This window comes from Leptopilina boulardi, unplaced genomic scaffold (genome assembly GCF_019393585.1).
Source record: "Leptopilina boulardi isolate dan_hultmark-lab unplaced genomic scaffold, ZJU_Lbou_2.1 LbouV2_234, whole genome shotgun sequence".
Taxonomy (NCBI): Eukaryota; Metazoa; Arthropoda; class Insecta; order Hymenoptera; family Figitidae; genus Leptopilina; species Leptopilina boulardi.
In genome coordinates, this window is record NW_026137790.1 from 44,909 (window position 1) to 61,407 (window position 16,499).

The 16,499-nt window shown below is 31.1% G+C and overlaps 1 long non-coding RNA gene across 1 annotated transcript; it reads left to right on the plus strand.

The window, feature by feature from the left end:
• The first annotated feature begins 12,176 nt into the window (after positions 1–12,176).
• On the plus strand, positions 12,177–12,950 carry LOC127280284 (uncharacterized). Its single transcript, XR_007842820.1, has 2 exons — positions 12,177–12,454; positions 12,783–12,950. It is a non-coding gene; the product is annotated as an uncharacterized LOC127280284 (long non-coding RNA).
• The last annotated feature ends 3,549 nt before the right edge of the window (positions 12,951–16,499 follow it).

The window sequence follows — 16,499 nt, forward strand, 5'->3', positions numbered from 1 at the left end:
TGGGCTTTGAAAGTGGAATCTTTCCATCGCAAAGTGAAAGAATTGGTTTCTCAAACCTTTTACAATAAAGAAAATTCAGGATCTTTAATACATACAAAAAAGTTTAAATTAGTTGCCAAAACATTATAATCCTACAGAAAATCTTTTTGAACATTTAGCAATTCGCTTAGGTGTTTCTGTCCATTGGCCCTCCGTAGATTGGCTGAAGTTTTGTTGATTGTCTTGTACAAACTGGGGTTTTCTTAACAAACACGATATCTCCTAATTTATACTTTACATTATTTCGCCGATGTGCACCAAATCGATATTATATATTTCTTGTTCTTTTTGATATTTTCTCTAATTTCCCGCTGAGTTTCTTGGGGTAATTCATACGTTGCACAATTTTCATTGGTTATACCATACAACGATTCGTATGGTTCTTAAACTGACGATTTGCTTACAGTCGCACTATTTACTTTAAGTTGATATACCAATTGTCATAAGTTTCGTTTGTTCGACTTCTCATCGCTTGCAAGAGAGTTTCTTTAAACCTTTCTACTAACTTATTTTAGGCATTTCATATAAGAATACGGGGTTATGTCTCGGATTTTTCTTAAAATTCAGTAAATTGTAGTGATAATGTTGCTAAATAAGTGTACAAATTTTGAATTTGAAATTTTTAATATTTTTCAAGATATTTACAATAACAAATTAGAGCAATATTTTTTTGCTTTACTTATACCTTTTTCCATATTAAAAATAGAGAAAAATGTTATGAAAGTTTTTTACGCAAAAGACCTTAAACTTTTAGAAAAAACTTATTTAAAAAAAAATATTAATTTTTAAACAATTTGTTTAAAAAATAAAATTTCTTTATAACTTTTAAACATGTTCTCCGTCATTTAGAAGCGCGAAAAAAATCATGAATATTGTTTAAGTCATAATAAATCGATGGTTAAATTTTAAAGATGGCATTATTTTTTGTTTTGGAGATATTAATTAATTAACTAACAAAAGTTAATAAAAAATGAAATATTTTACGAACAAATAAAATTAGAGTAATTTTAAAAACACCATTAGGATGCTTATCAAAATCTGCATCCAGCGAGCCCTATATGAATTATTTTGGATAAACGGGTGTTAAATTAATAATAAAAATTATTTAAAAAATTAATAACATTTGAAGAAATGAAAATAAATCGTCAATTCTTTTTTTATTTGGAAGATCATCTAATTCTGTGTTAAATAAAACCAGTGCAAATAGCATTTTTAACAAATCTAAATTATTAACAGATGATTATTGAAAGTTGATGTCTCAGCAACCTATAACACAAGTTGGAGGGGGCTGCCTACCTACTCGGCATGTTATTTTTCAGCCTTTTTCTAAATAACATTTTATGATTAATTTCTGATTCTTATAATTCTAACTCAATAATCTTTTTTCGACCCAGAATTAGATGATCTTTTAAACAAAAAAAGAATTGATGGTTTATCTTCATTTCCTCAAATGTTATTAATTATTTAAATAATTTTTATTATTAATTATTAATTTAACACCCGTTTATTAACGAGTAAAAAAAGGCTTTTGTTCCATGGCGCACACGATATTTTTTAACACAAAGGAATTAATTTTGCTGTTTTTTTATGTCAGGAAGAAGGGTCAAAAAAATATTAAAGATGTGTGGAATTGTTATGAATGTACGCGAGTTTGTCATAGAACAACTATTAAGTTGAATTGATAGTTGGGTTGCGCGGAGGAGGTTCAAGGGGGTTTAGCCCCCCTGACGGGGACAAGGGGCGTGGTTCCGGTGGGGGATTCGACTACAAAAAACCAACTCAAAAGATTAAATTTATATAATAACATTTTATAATTATAATTATATTATATAATTATTATATAATTTATATAATAACTCCGGAATTAATTTAGGAATAGCAATTCAGGAGGAGTACACGAAACTTCGTTGTCACTTTCGTCGCTACTCATTTTAAACTTTTAATAAATATATTGATAAAGACTATCGAATATTGACAATACTTTTTCTGTCAACAAGACTACATAATCTTACAATTTTATTCACAGATGCACAACTTTTACTTTCGAGCAGCGCTGCATTTGCACTTTTGAAATCGAACTAATGTAAAAAATAAACGATAATTCCCTTCGGTCGGTAAAGAAGACACATATTTCTCTTTTTTTTCCTGTTCACTATAAAATTTACTCCCTAGGGAGTTTTTACTCCCGCTACTCCCAACCAATAGAAAAACAGCGATTTTTCCCCGCCTTACAGACATAATAAAGAGCAAAATTCATGCCTGTTTGGTAAAAAATATGTTTTATTCCTTTCAAACATAACTCTTAGAAGCAATGATAAGTGAATCCCGTATCTCTGTCAGTTACTAGACGTTCTGGTGCTCCAAAGTGATCAATAAAATCTTTCACCTTTTTCGACGTAGTATTTGCGCTTACATTTTTGACCGGGATAGCGTAGACACTTCGAACGGTCGTCGCCTCGGAGGAATGGGATGCAATTCTCCCTCTTTTCAACCACATTTACGTTTTTCTAAAATGCACTCAAAACAATTTTGTATATGCCGTTTGACGTATCCCCTCATTCGCGGAAAACAGTAGAATTGCTTAATTCGACTTACAGTCTTATCGACTCCAAAATGACTTGCCATATCCTAATTACGAATCACAAGAGCTTTGCTCATTACTTGTGGTATCACATACAGCTGTTTTTCTCGTTGACCCTCAAGACACTTCTTATATACAAGCCCGTCTATTAGCGAAAATCCCAAAACCCGTCGCGTCCCTTTTCGTCTTTCATTCTATTTGATTAATTTTTCTTCTAAATGTGAATTTTTCTTTTATCATCGGATCACTACTTTGAAATACAAGAATTTCATCTTCGCGAGTATCTATAGCAAATACATCATCTTGTGAATCGTCTACGTTTACGGTTTCCACGGGAGCTCTTGGTAGAGCATCTACATGACGCATATTTTCCTCTTTTCTGTACTTATTTTCAAAATTAAATTCAGCTATTTCGCTTAACTATCTCGCCACTTGAGAACTCTGAGTTTTCCAAGCATTAAAATTTACAAGACACTGACAGTCTGTTGGTATTATAAAAAGAATGGCAAATAAAAAGGATCCCAAACGTGTGAGAGTCCACTGGATTACCATAAGTTCCAATCTACTTGAATGGTATTTTTCTTCGACTTGAGATGTCCTTCTACTAATTGCGTATACTAATTGTAAATCCTCATTCTCGTTATCTGCCTGAAACATCATCGCACCTAAACCGACTGACGACGCGACAGTATGAAGTTCTGTTCTCGCGCCTTTCAGATTATAGATTTTTAATACCGGTTTGCACGCTAGTTTTTGCTTGATTACATTAAATATTTGATCTTGTCGATTTGACCATTCAAATTTTCCTCTAAACAAATTTGTTATCTGATGAATAATATTTGCGAACCCTGGTATGAATCGTCGAAAAAAACTTGTTAAACCTATAAACCGCCTCACTTCGTGTATATTCGTTGGTCGTGGAAATTCTGTGATAGCGGAAATTTTTTTTTCCTCGGGTTTTATTTCACCGTTCCCTAAAGTATAACCCTAATACTCTACGCTTAACTTTCTAAATTGACATTTTTGCAAGTTAATTGTGAGGCCCGGTTCTCGAAGTAAACTCAGTACCACGGCTAAACATTCCATCAGTTCGACACAATTTCTTGCGTAAATGCAAGTGTCGTCGAATAATAAAAAAGCGATTTTCTTTTTACGCGCAATACCCAAGACTCTATCCATCATTTTAGCGAAAAATTTAGGAGCATTAGTCAAAGTAAACATGGCCCTTTTAAATTGATTATTATTGATTGATTATGCTGATTTTTTTTATAAAGTAATAATATTTCCAGAATTTCTCATTTGCTATTAATATTTAATTATTTACTATTATTTTTGAGACCACGAGCTGTGTTTTGTATATTTTTTGAGTTATTTATCAACGAGTTAACGAATTAACTTCTAAAAATAATATAACTTGTTAAAAAATTCTATGTGTGTTATTATTTGCGTAGCACAAGTATGCCTTCGGTCAATATGTCAGTTAATGACAAATAGTCCTCGGTGTTTAAATACGGAAAAAAAGTTCGCCTGATATGTAGCTAAAAGAGAATTGCGCGGATCTCTTCGTAATGACTCCTGATGCTTATAAATTACCCTCCAAAAATCTGAACTGATCCTTTCTTTAAGATATTCGTAAAAAGTAGTAATATTTCAAAAAAGGAAGCTGTATTTAATAATCCCAGGCGTAATATATTTCAAAAATATATTATATACATGTTTACACACAGCTGCATATTTCTCGTTATGGGAAATATTGTTACTTGCGTACCTGAAGTATGCTGTCAGTAAATATTTCAATTGATAACAAATAATCATTAATTTTCATTGACAGTGTGAAACAGTTAAATTCATAAATTTAACATCTTTAAATATTATTGTTTCTTAAAATTTGTATATATAATTCTTGAATTAATACTTTTTCTCTCCTTACGTGGATATGTTCATGCAATACACATCTAAAAATAATATGTCTTGTTAAAAAATTGCTTGTTACTCTAAAGTTACTTCAACTTTCTTCTTATATTAAAAGTTATTTTTTTGGAAACCTAAAGTATGCTGTCGGACAATATGTCAGTTCATGACAAAGAGTCATTTTATATATTTTTTTAATTTTTCAACGAAATTCCTGTTAAATTCCTGTTTGTTACTCTAAAGTTGCTGCATATTTCTCGTTATGGGAAATATTGTTATTTGCGTACCTGAAGTATCCTGTCAGTAAATATTTCAATTGATAACAAATAATCATTAATTTTCATTGACAGTGTGAAACAGTTAAATTCATAAATTTAACATCCTTAAATATTATTGTTTCATAAAATTTGTATATATAATTCTGGAATGAATACTTTTCACTCCAATACTTACCTGGATATGTTTATGCAATAAACATCTAAAAATAACATGTCTTGTTAAAAAATTGCTTGTTTCTCTAAAGTTACTTCAACTTTTTTCTTATATTAAAAGTTATTTTTTGAGTACCTGAAGTATGCTGTTGTTCAATATGTCAGTTCACGACAAAGAGTCATTTTATACATTTTTTAAATTTTTTAACGAAATTCATTGAAATTTTAGATTAGTTATTTTCATGCCATTGACATCTAAAAATATTAATACTTGTTAATATTAATATTAATATTAATAATATTAATTAGTATTAATATTGTTTGTCACTCTAAAGTTACTTCAACTTTTATCAATTAACTGGTCCTTCCTTGACGATTTAAGTGACATAGACACTGTGTACGATCTTTTTATTAATACAATCCTAGATGCAATTCATCGATTTGTTCCTGTAAAGAAATTTTCTACGCATAGTTGCCGACGATATCCACACTGGTTCACTGGTAAAATTATTAATAACATTCGTGCTAAAAATAACCTTCTTAAAAAACGTAATAACTTATCTGATTACTATGAAACTTAAATTTAATTGTTATCGACAAATATCCACAGGTGCATCAGGAGGGAATATCGCAACTACACTTCGAGAGTCAAACAAGGTTATACACGGATCCAAAATTATTCTGGTCGTATGTTAATAATTCACGTAGAAGCCTATGTTACCGGATAGTATGAGTTATAATAATCATCTCCTCAAAACTCCCAAGCAAATTGTAAACGCGTTCGCAAATTTATTTGTCTCTGTTAACAGTATCGCTTCACAGCCAACACCTCAAACTACAGACGGTGAGTTTCTTCCTGACCTTGAAAGCATTACAGAATATTTCACTACTGAACAAGTCCGCAAGGCTTCAAAGTCTTTGACAAACTTAGCTACTCTTACTCATTTTATTAAAGAACCCTTGCAGTCGGGATGTCAAGTCGACGTAATTTATTTAGATTTCGCTAAAGCTTTTGACACTATAGACCATACCACATTGAACAATAAACTAAATTTACTAAACCTTCCCGCTAATATAAAAAATATACTTATCAATTATCTTCAAGATAGATGCAATAGAGTAGTTTTAGGAAACTACTGTTCCACGTCTTTTGCACCTCAACGTGAAGTACCTCAAGGTTCTTTTTTCGGTTCTCCTTTATTTACTATTTATATTAACGATATTGATACTAACTTACTATCTTTTATACTCTTATACGCTGATGACGTCCAGATTTATCGTAGGATCATCTCCAACTATGACGCTTAAATTGTACAAAATGATCCAGATATGATCTCGATCTGGTGTTACAATAATAAACTATCAGTGAACTTAACAAAATGTCAAATATTATCTTTTAAGAAAACTGGTTTTCCACTTATTTTTCCGTACAAAATTAATAACGTTACAGTAACAAGAGTTACATCTACTCGTGATCTTAATGTCAATTTTAAATATAACCTTAGTTTCACTTACCATATTTCATCCTTATAGTCTAGCATCTCTATGACCCTCGGTTATCTCTTAAGCTGCTCAAAGAATTTTTCTAACATAAACACGTTTATTCTATTATTTAATGCTCTTGTAAGATCACCGACAGAATATGCGTCCACTATTTGGTTTCTGCACTTTCAAAAATACTCTGATTCAATAGATAAAATTCAGAAGAGTTTTCTCAAATTTTTAGCATTTAAGGTGAAAGGGACTATCTCCAGCTATGTGAGCGCTTTAATTTTATTACTCTTCAAGAGAGACGTATTATCTCCACATCTATTTTACTGTTTAAATTAATTAACCACCAGATCGATTGTCCGAACAGTTAATTTCTTAAACGTAACATCAGTAATTATTATTGTTTCTTAAGAATTTATATATAATTCTTGAATCAATACTTTTTCTCTCTCCTTTCGTGGATATGTTTATTCAATAAACATTAAAAATTAACATGTCTTGTTAAAAAATTGCTTGTTTCTCTAAAGTTACTTCAACTTTCTTCTTATATTAAAAGTTATTTTTTGGGTACCTAAAGTATGATGTTGTTCAAAATGTCAATTCATGACACATTCTCGTCATGTGAAGTGATGTTATTTGCGTACCTGAAGTATGCTGTCAGTAAATATTTCAATTGATAACAAATAGCCATGAATTTTCATTGACAGTCTAAAACAGTTAAATTCATAAATCTAACATCTGTAAATATTATTGTTTCTTAAGATTTTTTATATTATTCTTGAATTAATACTTTTTCTCTCCTTGCGTGGATATGTTTATGCAATAAACATCTAAAAATAAAATGATCCTAAAAATTTATTAATTGCTACGCCAGTATTTTCTTTTTCTTTAGACGACATCGAATGATCTCCTGGCGTTCGAGTTTGAAATGGTTGAGAAACGAAAGGGATTTTATAACCTTCAATACACTGAAGGATGAAATCATCCTCAGTTATGATTACCCAATCCTTTAAAAAATATTTTAATCTACCAGCAGTAAATTTTACCTCTGCTTTCCTGTTGAATTGTTTCTTGTCATCCTGCTTGTTTTCCACCTTCTGAAACTGACGTCCCATATTCGGCTTGGGTTTGTATCTCGGATTGTTGAATTTTTTCCGAAATTGGTTGCCCACCTGTGTGTATCTCATAGGCGGGCCCTGCCAGTTTTTTGGTTGTGGTCTTTTAACAGCTTTTTCTACAGTTTTGAGTGTCGACGCTGCTTTTATGATTGACTTCGCATCTTTTACTTGATCAGTCAATTTTTCGCCATATACCCATTTATTCGACTTTGTTGAATCCAGAGTTGTTTTTATTTCTTTGTCTAAGACTGGAGTAATAAAAGATTTTCTTGCGACTGACTGTTGAAAGAAAACGTCCGATAAAATCTTTCCAGCGTCCCACAAGTATTTCAATAAATTTTCGAAATCAATTGTTTCAGTGGAATCATACACTCCCTGTAATATCGCTGTCGCTAAAGCGATAATGGTCGAACCTACACAATTTTGTGTATTAAGAAAATGTTGATCTCGTTTTTTGGCAATGTCTGACAAATGTCGCTAAATTTCTAAGTTGATTTTGGGAGTTTCCGCCATAATGTGACTGTTTCTGTCATATTTTTTCAAAGATCTCTATCCTCTTTTCTTCAGATAAACCTGTGTGCATCCACTCAGTCCAACCTTCACGATACAGTTGGAATCGCTTACCAAGATGTTCCTAAAGAAAAAAACTTCATTACACCACAAACTCATGACAGCTCAATTTCACAAGAACAGCAAAATTCAACATTGAATGTCCATAACAAGGCAGGGCGTAAAAAGAGAGCATTTGAGCCTTTTGAAACTGCAATTTTGACGCCTGCAAAACAACGTCGTCTTGAATTTATTTCAATTAACAAGAATAGTGATCAAAATACAATAGGAGGTGATATCGGAACTGTAGAGGAAACAAGCAATGAAGAATTATCAAGAAATGAAGAGGATACAGTTGAAGGAGCAGCAGTTGAAACTTCAGATTACGAAAAATGTGTGTCGCTTTTTAAGCAAATAAACTTTTCTTGGATATTTTCTCTTAAGCTTCATCTGCCAAGTATACCTATGTGGGTTGGCTACAATGCAAAGATTTCCAAAGATGATTCGAAAATTCAAAAAATCGATTACTTGACACAAATAAATGATTCCCCTACAGATCCGAGAGTCATAAAGGAAACAATGCGTCTGAGTTTAAAAATCGCATCTGAATGTGGAAAAAAATACTTTAACGTTACTTATGATTTGGCTATGGCTAAACCTGCTATGAGAATCCAAGCTGCAAATGAAGATTTCAAATGTTTGTTTATTCATTTAGGATCATTTCACATTATGCTCTCGTATTTTAAAGCTATCGGGAAATTTATTGATGGCTGTGGACTGACAAATATGCTTATTGACAGTGGCATTTTAGCTCATGGATCTGTAAATACGTTTCTGAGTGGAAAGCATTTTAATCGTTGTCGCAAAATACATCCACTAGCTTTGGTTGCCCTTCAACAATTGCAAATTTTTAAATTTTTAGATACAAAACAGTATGACTTAGAACCTGTTGAACAATATTTAATACAGTACAAAGAACAGACTCATGTGAAACCAGAGATAAGTAATGGATTATTTCTTACAATTTTCGAGGAATATGAGCAATACAAGAAAGAGACTCTTGAAGGAAATCACGGAAAAACAGCCCAAATATATGCGATCTACATAGAATTCATCTATTACTATCTAATGCTGGAGTATAGTATTCGCACTGCAAATTTTCAACTCTACAAACACGTGCTCCAAAAAATTACAAATATCTTCTTCAGTATGAATCATCAAAATTATGCCAGATATTTGACGATATATTTAAATAAATTGGAAAATGTAGAAGTTACTCATCCCGGTCTATTACAGGATTCTGGAGACTGTTTTTTTGGCTTAAGAAGGACGTCAAAGCCATTCTCGCGAATTCCCATTGACATCACATTGGAGCAGACTGTAAATGCAGATGCTGCTTCGCAAGCAACAGGAATTATCAATATGACTAATTCTGTTGGCGCACGACAAAAATGGTCCATTATCCACTCCCTACGTACCCACATAATCTCAAAATTGAAGGAGTTTTGCAATTTAAATTCAAGAGACGATGTTACTAAGGACTTGAGAAAATCTGCTATCAAGCAAGCTAATGAAAATGTCGATGCTTTAATGGATATTATTAAACAATCTACAAATCCATTTTCAAACGATTTATCAGAGTCACACTTGTACAACATATCATCAGGACAATCCGTATCGGATGATATTTATGAATTTTTATCATCGATTGAAAGCACAGGGAACGATCATCGCATTCAATTTATTGCTGAATCTCATGATGACCCGGAAAGATTCGATAAAGCGATTTCACGAAATAAAATCATCAATTTTGCTTCAAAATGTACCAAAAAAGTTAAAATCTGTGGTAAAATTAAACAGATTTCCATTCAAAGAGACATTTTCGGACGTCTACTTTATGCATCATTACAAAATCACATTGACCTTCAAGAAGCTTTAAAATACCCGTTAACTCCAATTCCTTTTTCTCTTTGCCATCATGACGGATCTATTTGCAAAACCCAGAAATCGGTTATTATCGAAGAGTTGAGGAAATACCAAGAAGAAAATTATGAGCCTCCACCAGCTGACATTCACATTTATGATGGGTTTTATTTATTGCATACGTTAAAAAATGTCCCAAATACTTATGGTAAAATTTCGGATTATCTATTCAAGTTGTTAGTTAGGGATAAGAAGGAAGTTCACATCATTTTCGATAAGTACAATGTACCAAGCATAAAAGTTTACGAGCATCGACAAAGAGGAGAAGATGACAGTATGCACAATATTCAAAGAAATGTTAAGCGTCCCTTAGATTTCGGAAAATTATTACGCAGTACCCATTTTAAAGAAACTTTTGTTGAATTTTTGATAGACGACTGGGCAAAAGATGAATTCGTTTTACTATGTGAAGGAAAAACTGTCAAGCTGAACTATGGAGATTTATGTCACGTTTATGAAGTTCATAACTACAAAATGATAAAGTCCATAGATTACAATTTATCTTGTTGTCACGAAGAAGCAGACACAAAGATTGTGTACCACATATGCCAGCTTAATAGAAATTACCGAGTGCAAATACATTGCACTGACTCAGATATAGCAATAATTATGCTTGCCAACATGTCATTTTTGACAGCAGATGTGGACATCACTATTAATATGAGTTCTGCAAAAAAAAGTGATTTCTTGAACATTAATGAAATTTACAATAAATTAGGCGTACAACTTGCAAAAGCTCTTACTGTTGCACATGTATTTACGGGCAACGACTTCAATCCGGCTTTTTTTAAAAAAGGAAAAAAAAACCTTTTACCATACTAAAGAACAATTCAACTTTCCAAGAAGCTTTCGTTCGGTTAATTGGGATTGTACCTAAAAACTTCGATTTATCCGCAGATTTATTTAAAGTTATGGAAGAATACGTTTGTCGTATCTATTCATTGACAACGAAGAATGATATTGATAAAGGAAGATTCGAATTGTTTGAGAAAAAATATAAACACAAAAATGAAAATGAACCTGTGTTCAAAAAAACCATCTCAGGGTTTGATGCCTCCAGTCTGCCACCGAATAAGACCGAATTGCTACAACAAATTAAAAGGACTATTTATATAAGCAATATTTGGTGCAATGCCCATCTGAGGACACCAACAGATTTAAATATCGAAGAATGCGGTTGGACAAAAATTGACGGTGCCTATGAGTACTATTGGTACGATGGAGAACAGTGTCCTACTTTTAAGAAAATATCTTCTGACAATTCAGGTGAAGCACATTTTTAAATATTTATTTTTCTTGCTTTCTTTGTCAATCTATAAGATTAGTTTCAACTTAAGGACAAGATTTTGTTTATCACTGTCAATTCGTTGTTTAGCTTGTCGGTTAGGGTTTTTGGTTAGTGTCCGTCAAACCCAGTTTGACGGACGGAGGGTTCAATTCCCACTCTGCTCAAATTTGTTTCTAAAAATCCCTCGTTATTTAATAAAGTAAATAATAGAATATAATGACAGAAAGTTTTTCAAATACAAAAAAAATAAAAAAATATTTTTTAAATATTTGGCAAGCTTGAATCAAGCTTCCGTGCTATCTGGGTAACTGAATATTATATCCAAAATTTTGCAGATGAAGAAAAAGATTGTGAAGCCAGTACCACTTCAGATAATGAAGATGAAGAGAGTGCGGGCCCAGAAAGTGACAGCGAGTCTGATGAATTCGAGGAAAACGAATAATTAATTTAATTATATGAAAATATCTGCTTATAGAGAATTGTTTGAAAGTCCTAGTATATTTAATGAATATATTAATGCACATTATTGTTAGTTGTTGCACACAATTCGATGTTTAAAAACTGACAAAAAATAAATTTTTCAATAACAAACAATATCTGCGCGAGCATTGACTCGACATAAGGTTAAAAAACCACAAATATTTTTGTTTTACATTTACTATTTTTTTTAATTATACAAAATTCTATTTGTTTATTTCAATTTCGGTAAACAATAATTTACTTTTTACTAGCACTCTAAACCTATACATCTTAAGGGGGGAACACCAGTTGTAACTTTCGAAAAATCGAATTTTTTTTTGTGCATTTTCTTAAAGTATACATATTTAGAAATGTGTCTGTAAATTTCAAAGTTGATCCGGTGAAAAATAAATGAGATATACAGAACACTGCAGCGGCGCGTCCCGTGGCTTCATACAAGGTGGCCAGCCATACCTGACCCTAACGACACATGGCCTTTTCCTATGATTTAGAAACGGCAACCACTGCGGAAGAGTTATTATATGGTCCAGGAATCGATGACTCTTTGTAACTTGGAAACAAAATTTCTCCTGAACAAAAAAAAGTAAGTTGAAACTTTGAATGCGTTTTTCTCAAAATGACATTTTCCAAGTCGGTGACCACGATTACTCGAATACCATTAAACCGATTTATTTAAAATTTAGTGTGCTTCATTTACACATATAAGTCTAGTTCGTGATCGAAGGATTTTTTTTTTTATGCAAAACTTTTTTTTATATAGCTGAAAATCGACCGTATTTTTTTAACGAAAATCATACTTTTGACTTTGACAGGTCGCCAATTTGTCAAATTTTTTTTTTTTTTTAAATCCTTCGATCACGAACTAGATAATCTTATAATAAATGTAAATCAATTTCATTTTTGTATTTCAGACGAAGTATACTTGCAGAATGCTGGTCACCGCAATTCGCCTTTTTTCTTAAGGCGCCACTTCAATGGCTCATATCTCCAAAAGTTTTTGTTAAAAAAATTTTTTTTTTCTTTTAAATTACAGCTTTTTACATGTACTTTTAACTAATAAATAGTATTCTTTAAAAAGATTCATTGTTCTTTTGGAAAATATTCTTGTAAAAAGCATTATTTTTTGAGTTACAACTGGTGTTCCCCCCTTAAAGTAATAAAGGTAATATGAAGGTAAAATAGCAAGCTTGGATACCACAGGGGGCTTTGAATAAAACCATATTAAATCATAGAAAGAAAAGGTTAGTAATAATAAAATATTAGTTGTTTATAGAAGTTTAATATCCACTCTCTTTTGAAAAAATTATATTCCTTTTTCCGGAAAAACAAAACCCTTATACCATTATTTCCGCTAAAATAACCACTTCTTAAAAAAAGTTCAGAGCTGTCAAGTGTCATAGTCTCAATTTCACATCAAATTCCTAATCAGCGAATGCAAAAATCTCTACACTGCAATTTTCGTTAAAAATAATCATTTTTCAAAATAGTTGAGAGTCGGTTTGGCAGCTGTCAATTGAGAAAATTTCAATTAGACATTACATTCGTAACCAGAAACCTCGAAAACATGTACACAACAATTTTCGTTAAATATAACCAATTTCTATTAAATTTGACATTCGATTTGACAGTTGTCAACAGTCATAATGTGAATTTGACAACAAATTTGTAATCAGTGACCCCCAAAACCCTTGGATACGTGTTTCATTTATTCATACCTGCTTTTCATTTTGCTCGAATATCTTTGCGAACCCACAGTTTCAAAAAAGTACATTTTTTGTCCGACTATTTATCTGCCCCAATATTTTTGTCCGACAATAATATTTCCTAACAGAGAATATAGTCATTTTTATGTTTCTTTTTTGTCGGACAGATGGTAATAAATAAAAGGGTTGCATGAAACCGACAACTTCGGGGTGTCCGACAACGTATATGCCCCCTCCAAATTGTCCGACAAGGTTACCACTGCATTTTAAATAATTTTATTAAACGATTCTGTAAAGATCAGCTTGCTGGTTGTAAATAAAAAATTTTCATGAGTTTGACATGATTGGCATGTCCGACGCGCTAAACGACCCAACATTTTTGTCCGACATAATATTTCTCTCTTTATTTATGAAAATAACTATCATTTACAATAAAAATTAACATGTTGGTCATAAATTTTTTTTTTTGAATGAAATTGACGTGTTAGTTATTGTATAAAAAACAAACGCCCCACTATCACGATTCCTGTCAATGGGAATTTGTCCGACTCCATCTAAACAACAAATACACAAAGTTTCAACCGGTTGGTAATAAATATCTATTTTAGGCGTGGGCCCACGGACTAATATGTCAGTTCATGACAAATTCTCATTTTATTTTTTTTTAATTTCTCAACGAAATTAATTGACATTTTAGATTAGTTATTTTTATGCAATTGACATATAAAAATAATAATACTTGTTAAAAAATTGATTTTTGACTCTAAAGTTGCTGCATATTTCTCGTTATGGGAAATATTGTTATTTGCGTACCTGAAGTATGCTGTCAGTAAATATTTCAATTGATAACAAATAGTCATAAATTTTCATTGACAGTCTACAACAGTTAAATTAATAAATCTAAGAACAGTAAACATTATTGTTTCTTAAGAATTTAAATACAATTCTTAAATTAATACGTTTTCTCTCCTTACGTGGATATGTTTATGCAATAAACATCTAAACATAACGTATCTTGTTAAAATGTTGCTTGTTTTTCTAAAGTTACTTCAACTTTCTTCTGATATTAAAAGTTATTTTTTTCGTACCTAAAGTATGATCTTGTTCAATATGTCAGTTCATGACAAATTGTCATTTCATGCTTCTTATAATTTTTCAAAGAAATTCATTGAAATTTGAGATTAGTTATTTTCGTGCAATTGACATATAAAAATAATAATACTTGTTAAAAAATTGATTTTTGACTCTAAAGTTGCTGCATATTTCTCGTTATGGGAAATATTGTTATTTGCGTACCTGAAGTATGCTGTCAGTAAATATTTCAATTGATAACAAATAGTCATAAATTTTCATTGACAGTCTACAACAGTTAAATTAATAAATCTAAGAACAGTAAACATTATTGTTTCTTAAGAATTTAAATACAATTCTTAAATTAATACGTTTTCTCTCCTTACGTGGATATGTTTATGCAATAAACATCTAAACATAACGTATCTTGTTAAAATGTTGCTTGTTTTTCTAAAGTTACTTCAACTTTCTTCTGATATTAAAAGTTATTTTTTTCGTACCTAAAGTATGATCTTGTTCAATATGTTAGTTCATGACAAATTGTCATTTCATGCTTCTTATAATTTTTCAAAGAAATTCATTGAAATTTGAGATTAGTTATTTTCGTGCAATTGACATATAAAAATAATAATACTTGTTAAAAAATTGATTTTTGACTCTAAAGTTGCTGCATATTTCTCGTTATGGGAAATATTGTTATTTGCGTACCTGAAGTATGCTGTCAGTAAATATTTCAATTGATAACAAATAGTCATAAATTTTCATTGACAGTCTACAACAGTTAAATTAATAAATCTAAGAACAGTAAACATTATTGTTTCTTAAGAATTTAAATACAATTCTTAAATTAATACTTTTTCTCTCCTTACGTGGATATGTTTATGCAATAAACATCTAAACATAACGTGTCTTGTTAAAATATTGCTTGTTTTTCTAAAGTTACTTCAACTTTCTTCTGATATTAAAAGTTATTTTTTTCGTACCTAAAGTATGATCTTGTTCAATATGTCAGTTCATGACAAATTGTCATTTCATGCTTCTTATAATTTTTCAAAGAAATGCATTGAAATTTGAGATTAGTTATTTTCGTGCAATTGAAATCTAAAATTAAGTATTCTATTTAAAAATTATTTGTTATTCAATAGCTGCTGCATGTTTCTCGTCATGGGAAGTGTTGTTATTTGCGTTCCGAAATTATCCTGCCAGTAAATATTTCAATTCATAACAAATCGTCATGAATTTTCAATGACAGTGTGAAACAGTTAAATTTTTAAACGTAATATCAGTAAATAATATTGTTTCTTAAGAATTCATATATAATTCATGAATTAATACTTTTTCTCTCCTAACGTGGATATGTTTATTCAATAAACATTGAAAAATAACAAGTCTTGTTAGAAAATTGCTTGTGACTCTAATGTTACTTTAGTTTTCATCTTATATAAAATGTTATTTTTTGGTAACCTAAAGTTTGATGTTTATTGAATTGAACTAAAATTATAAAACTTTTGAATATTAACATTTATTATTATTGGAGCAATATATGCTCGTAATCGTGAACTTCTGAGGAAAACGAATATATCAAAATAAATTAAACAATGTTTATATTTAAAAATTTTATAATTTTTTTGAAAAACTCATTAAGCGTCATAAAATAATATTGTCAACAAGCCCGAGATCGCCACACAGGCCCACCGCTGTAATTGACTTACTCGAGGTCTGAGCCGGGGACAGGCCGATAGAGTGAAGGTATACCACTTCCCTTTACAGGACCCAATCCGTGATCGCTCGATTCGTCCAAACAGCCTTGGGTTGAGGGAAAATTTTTTTATTATTGTATATGTGATATAGATG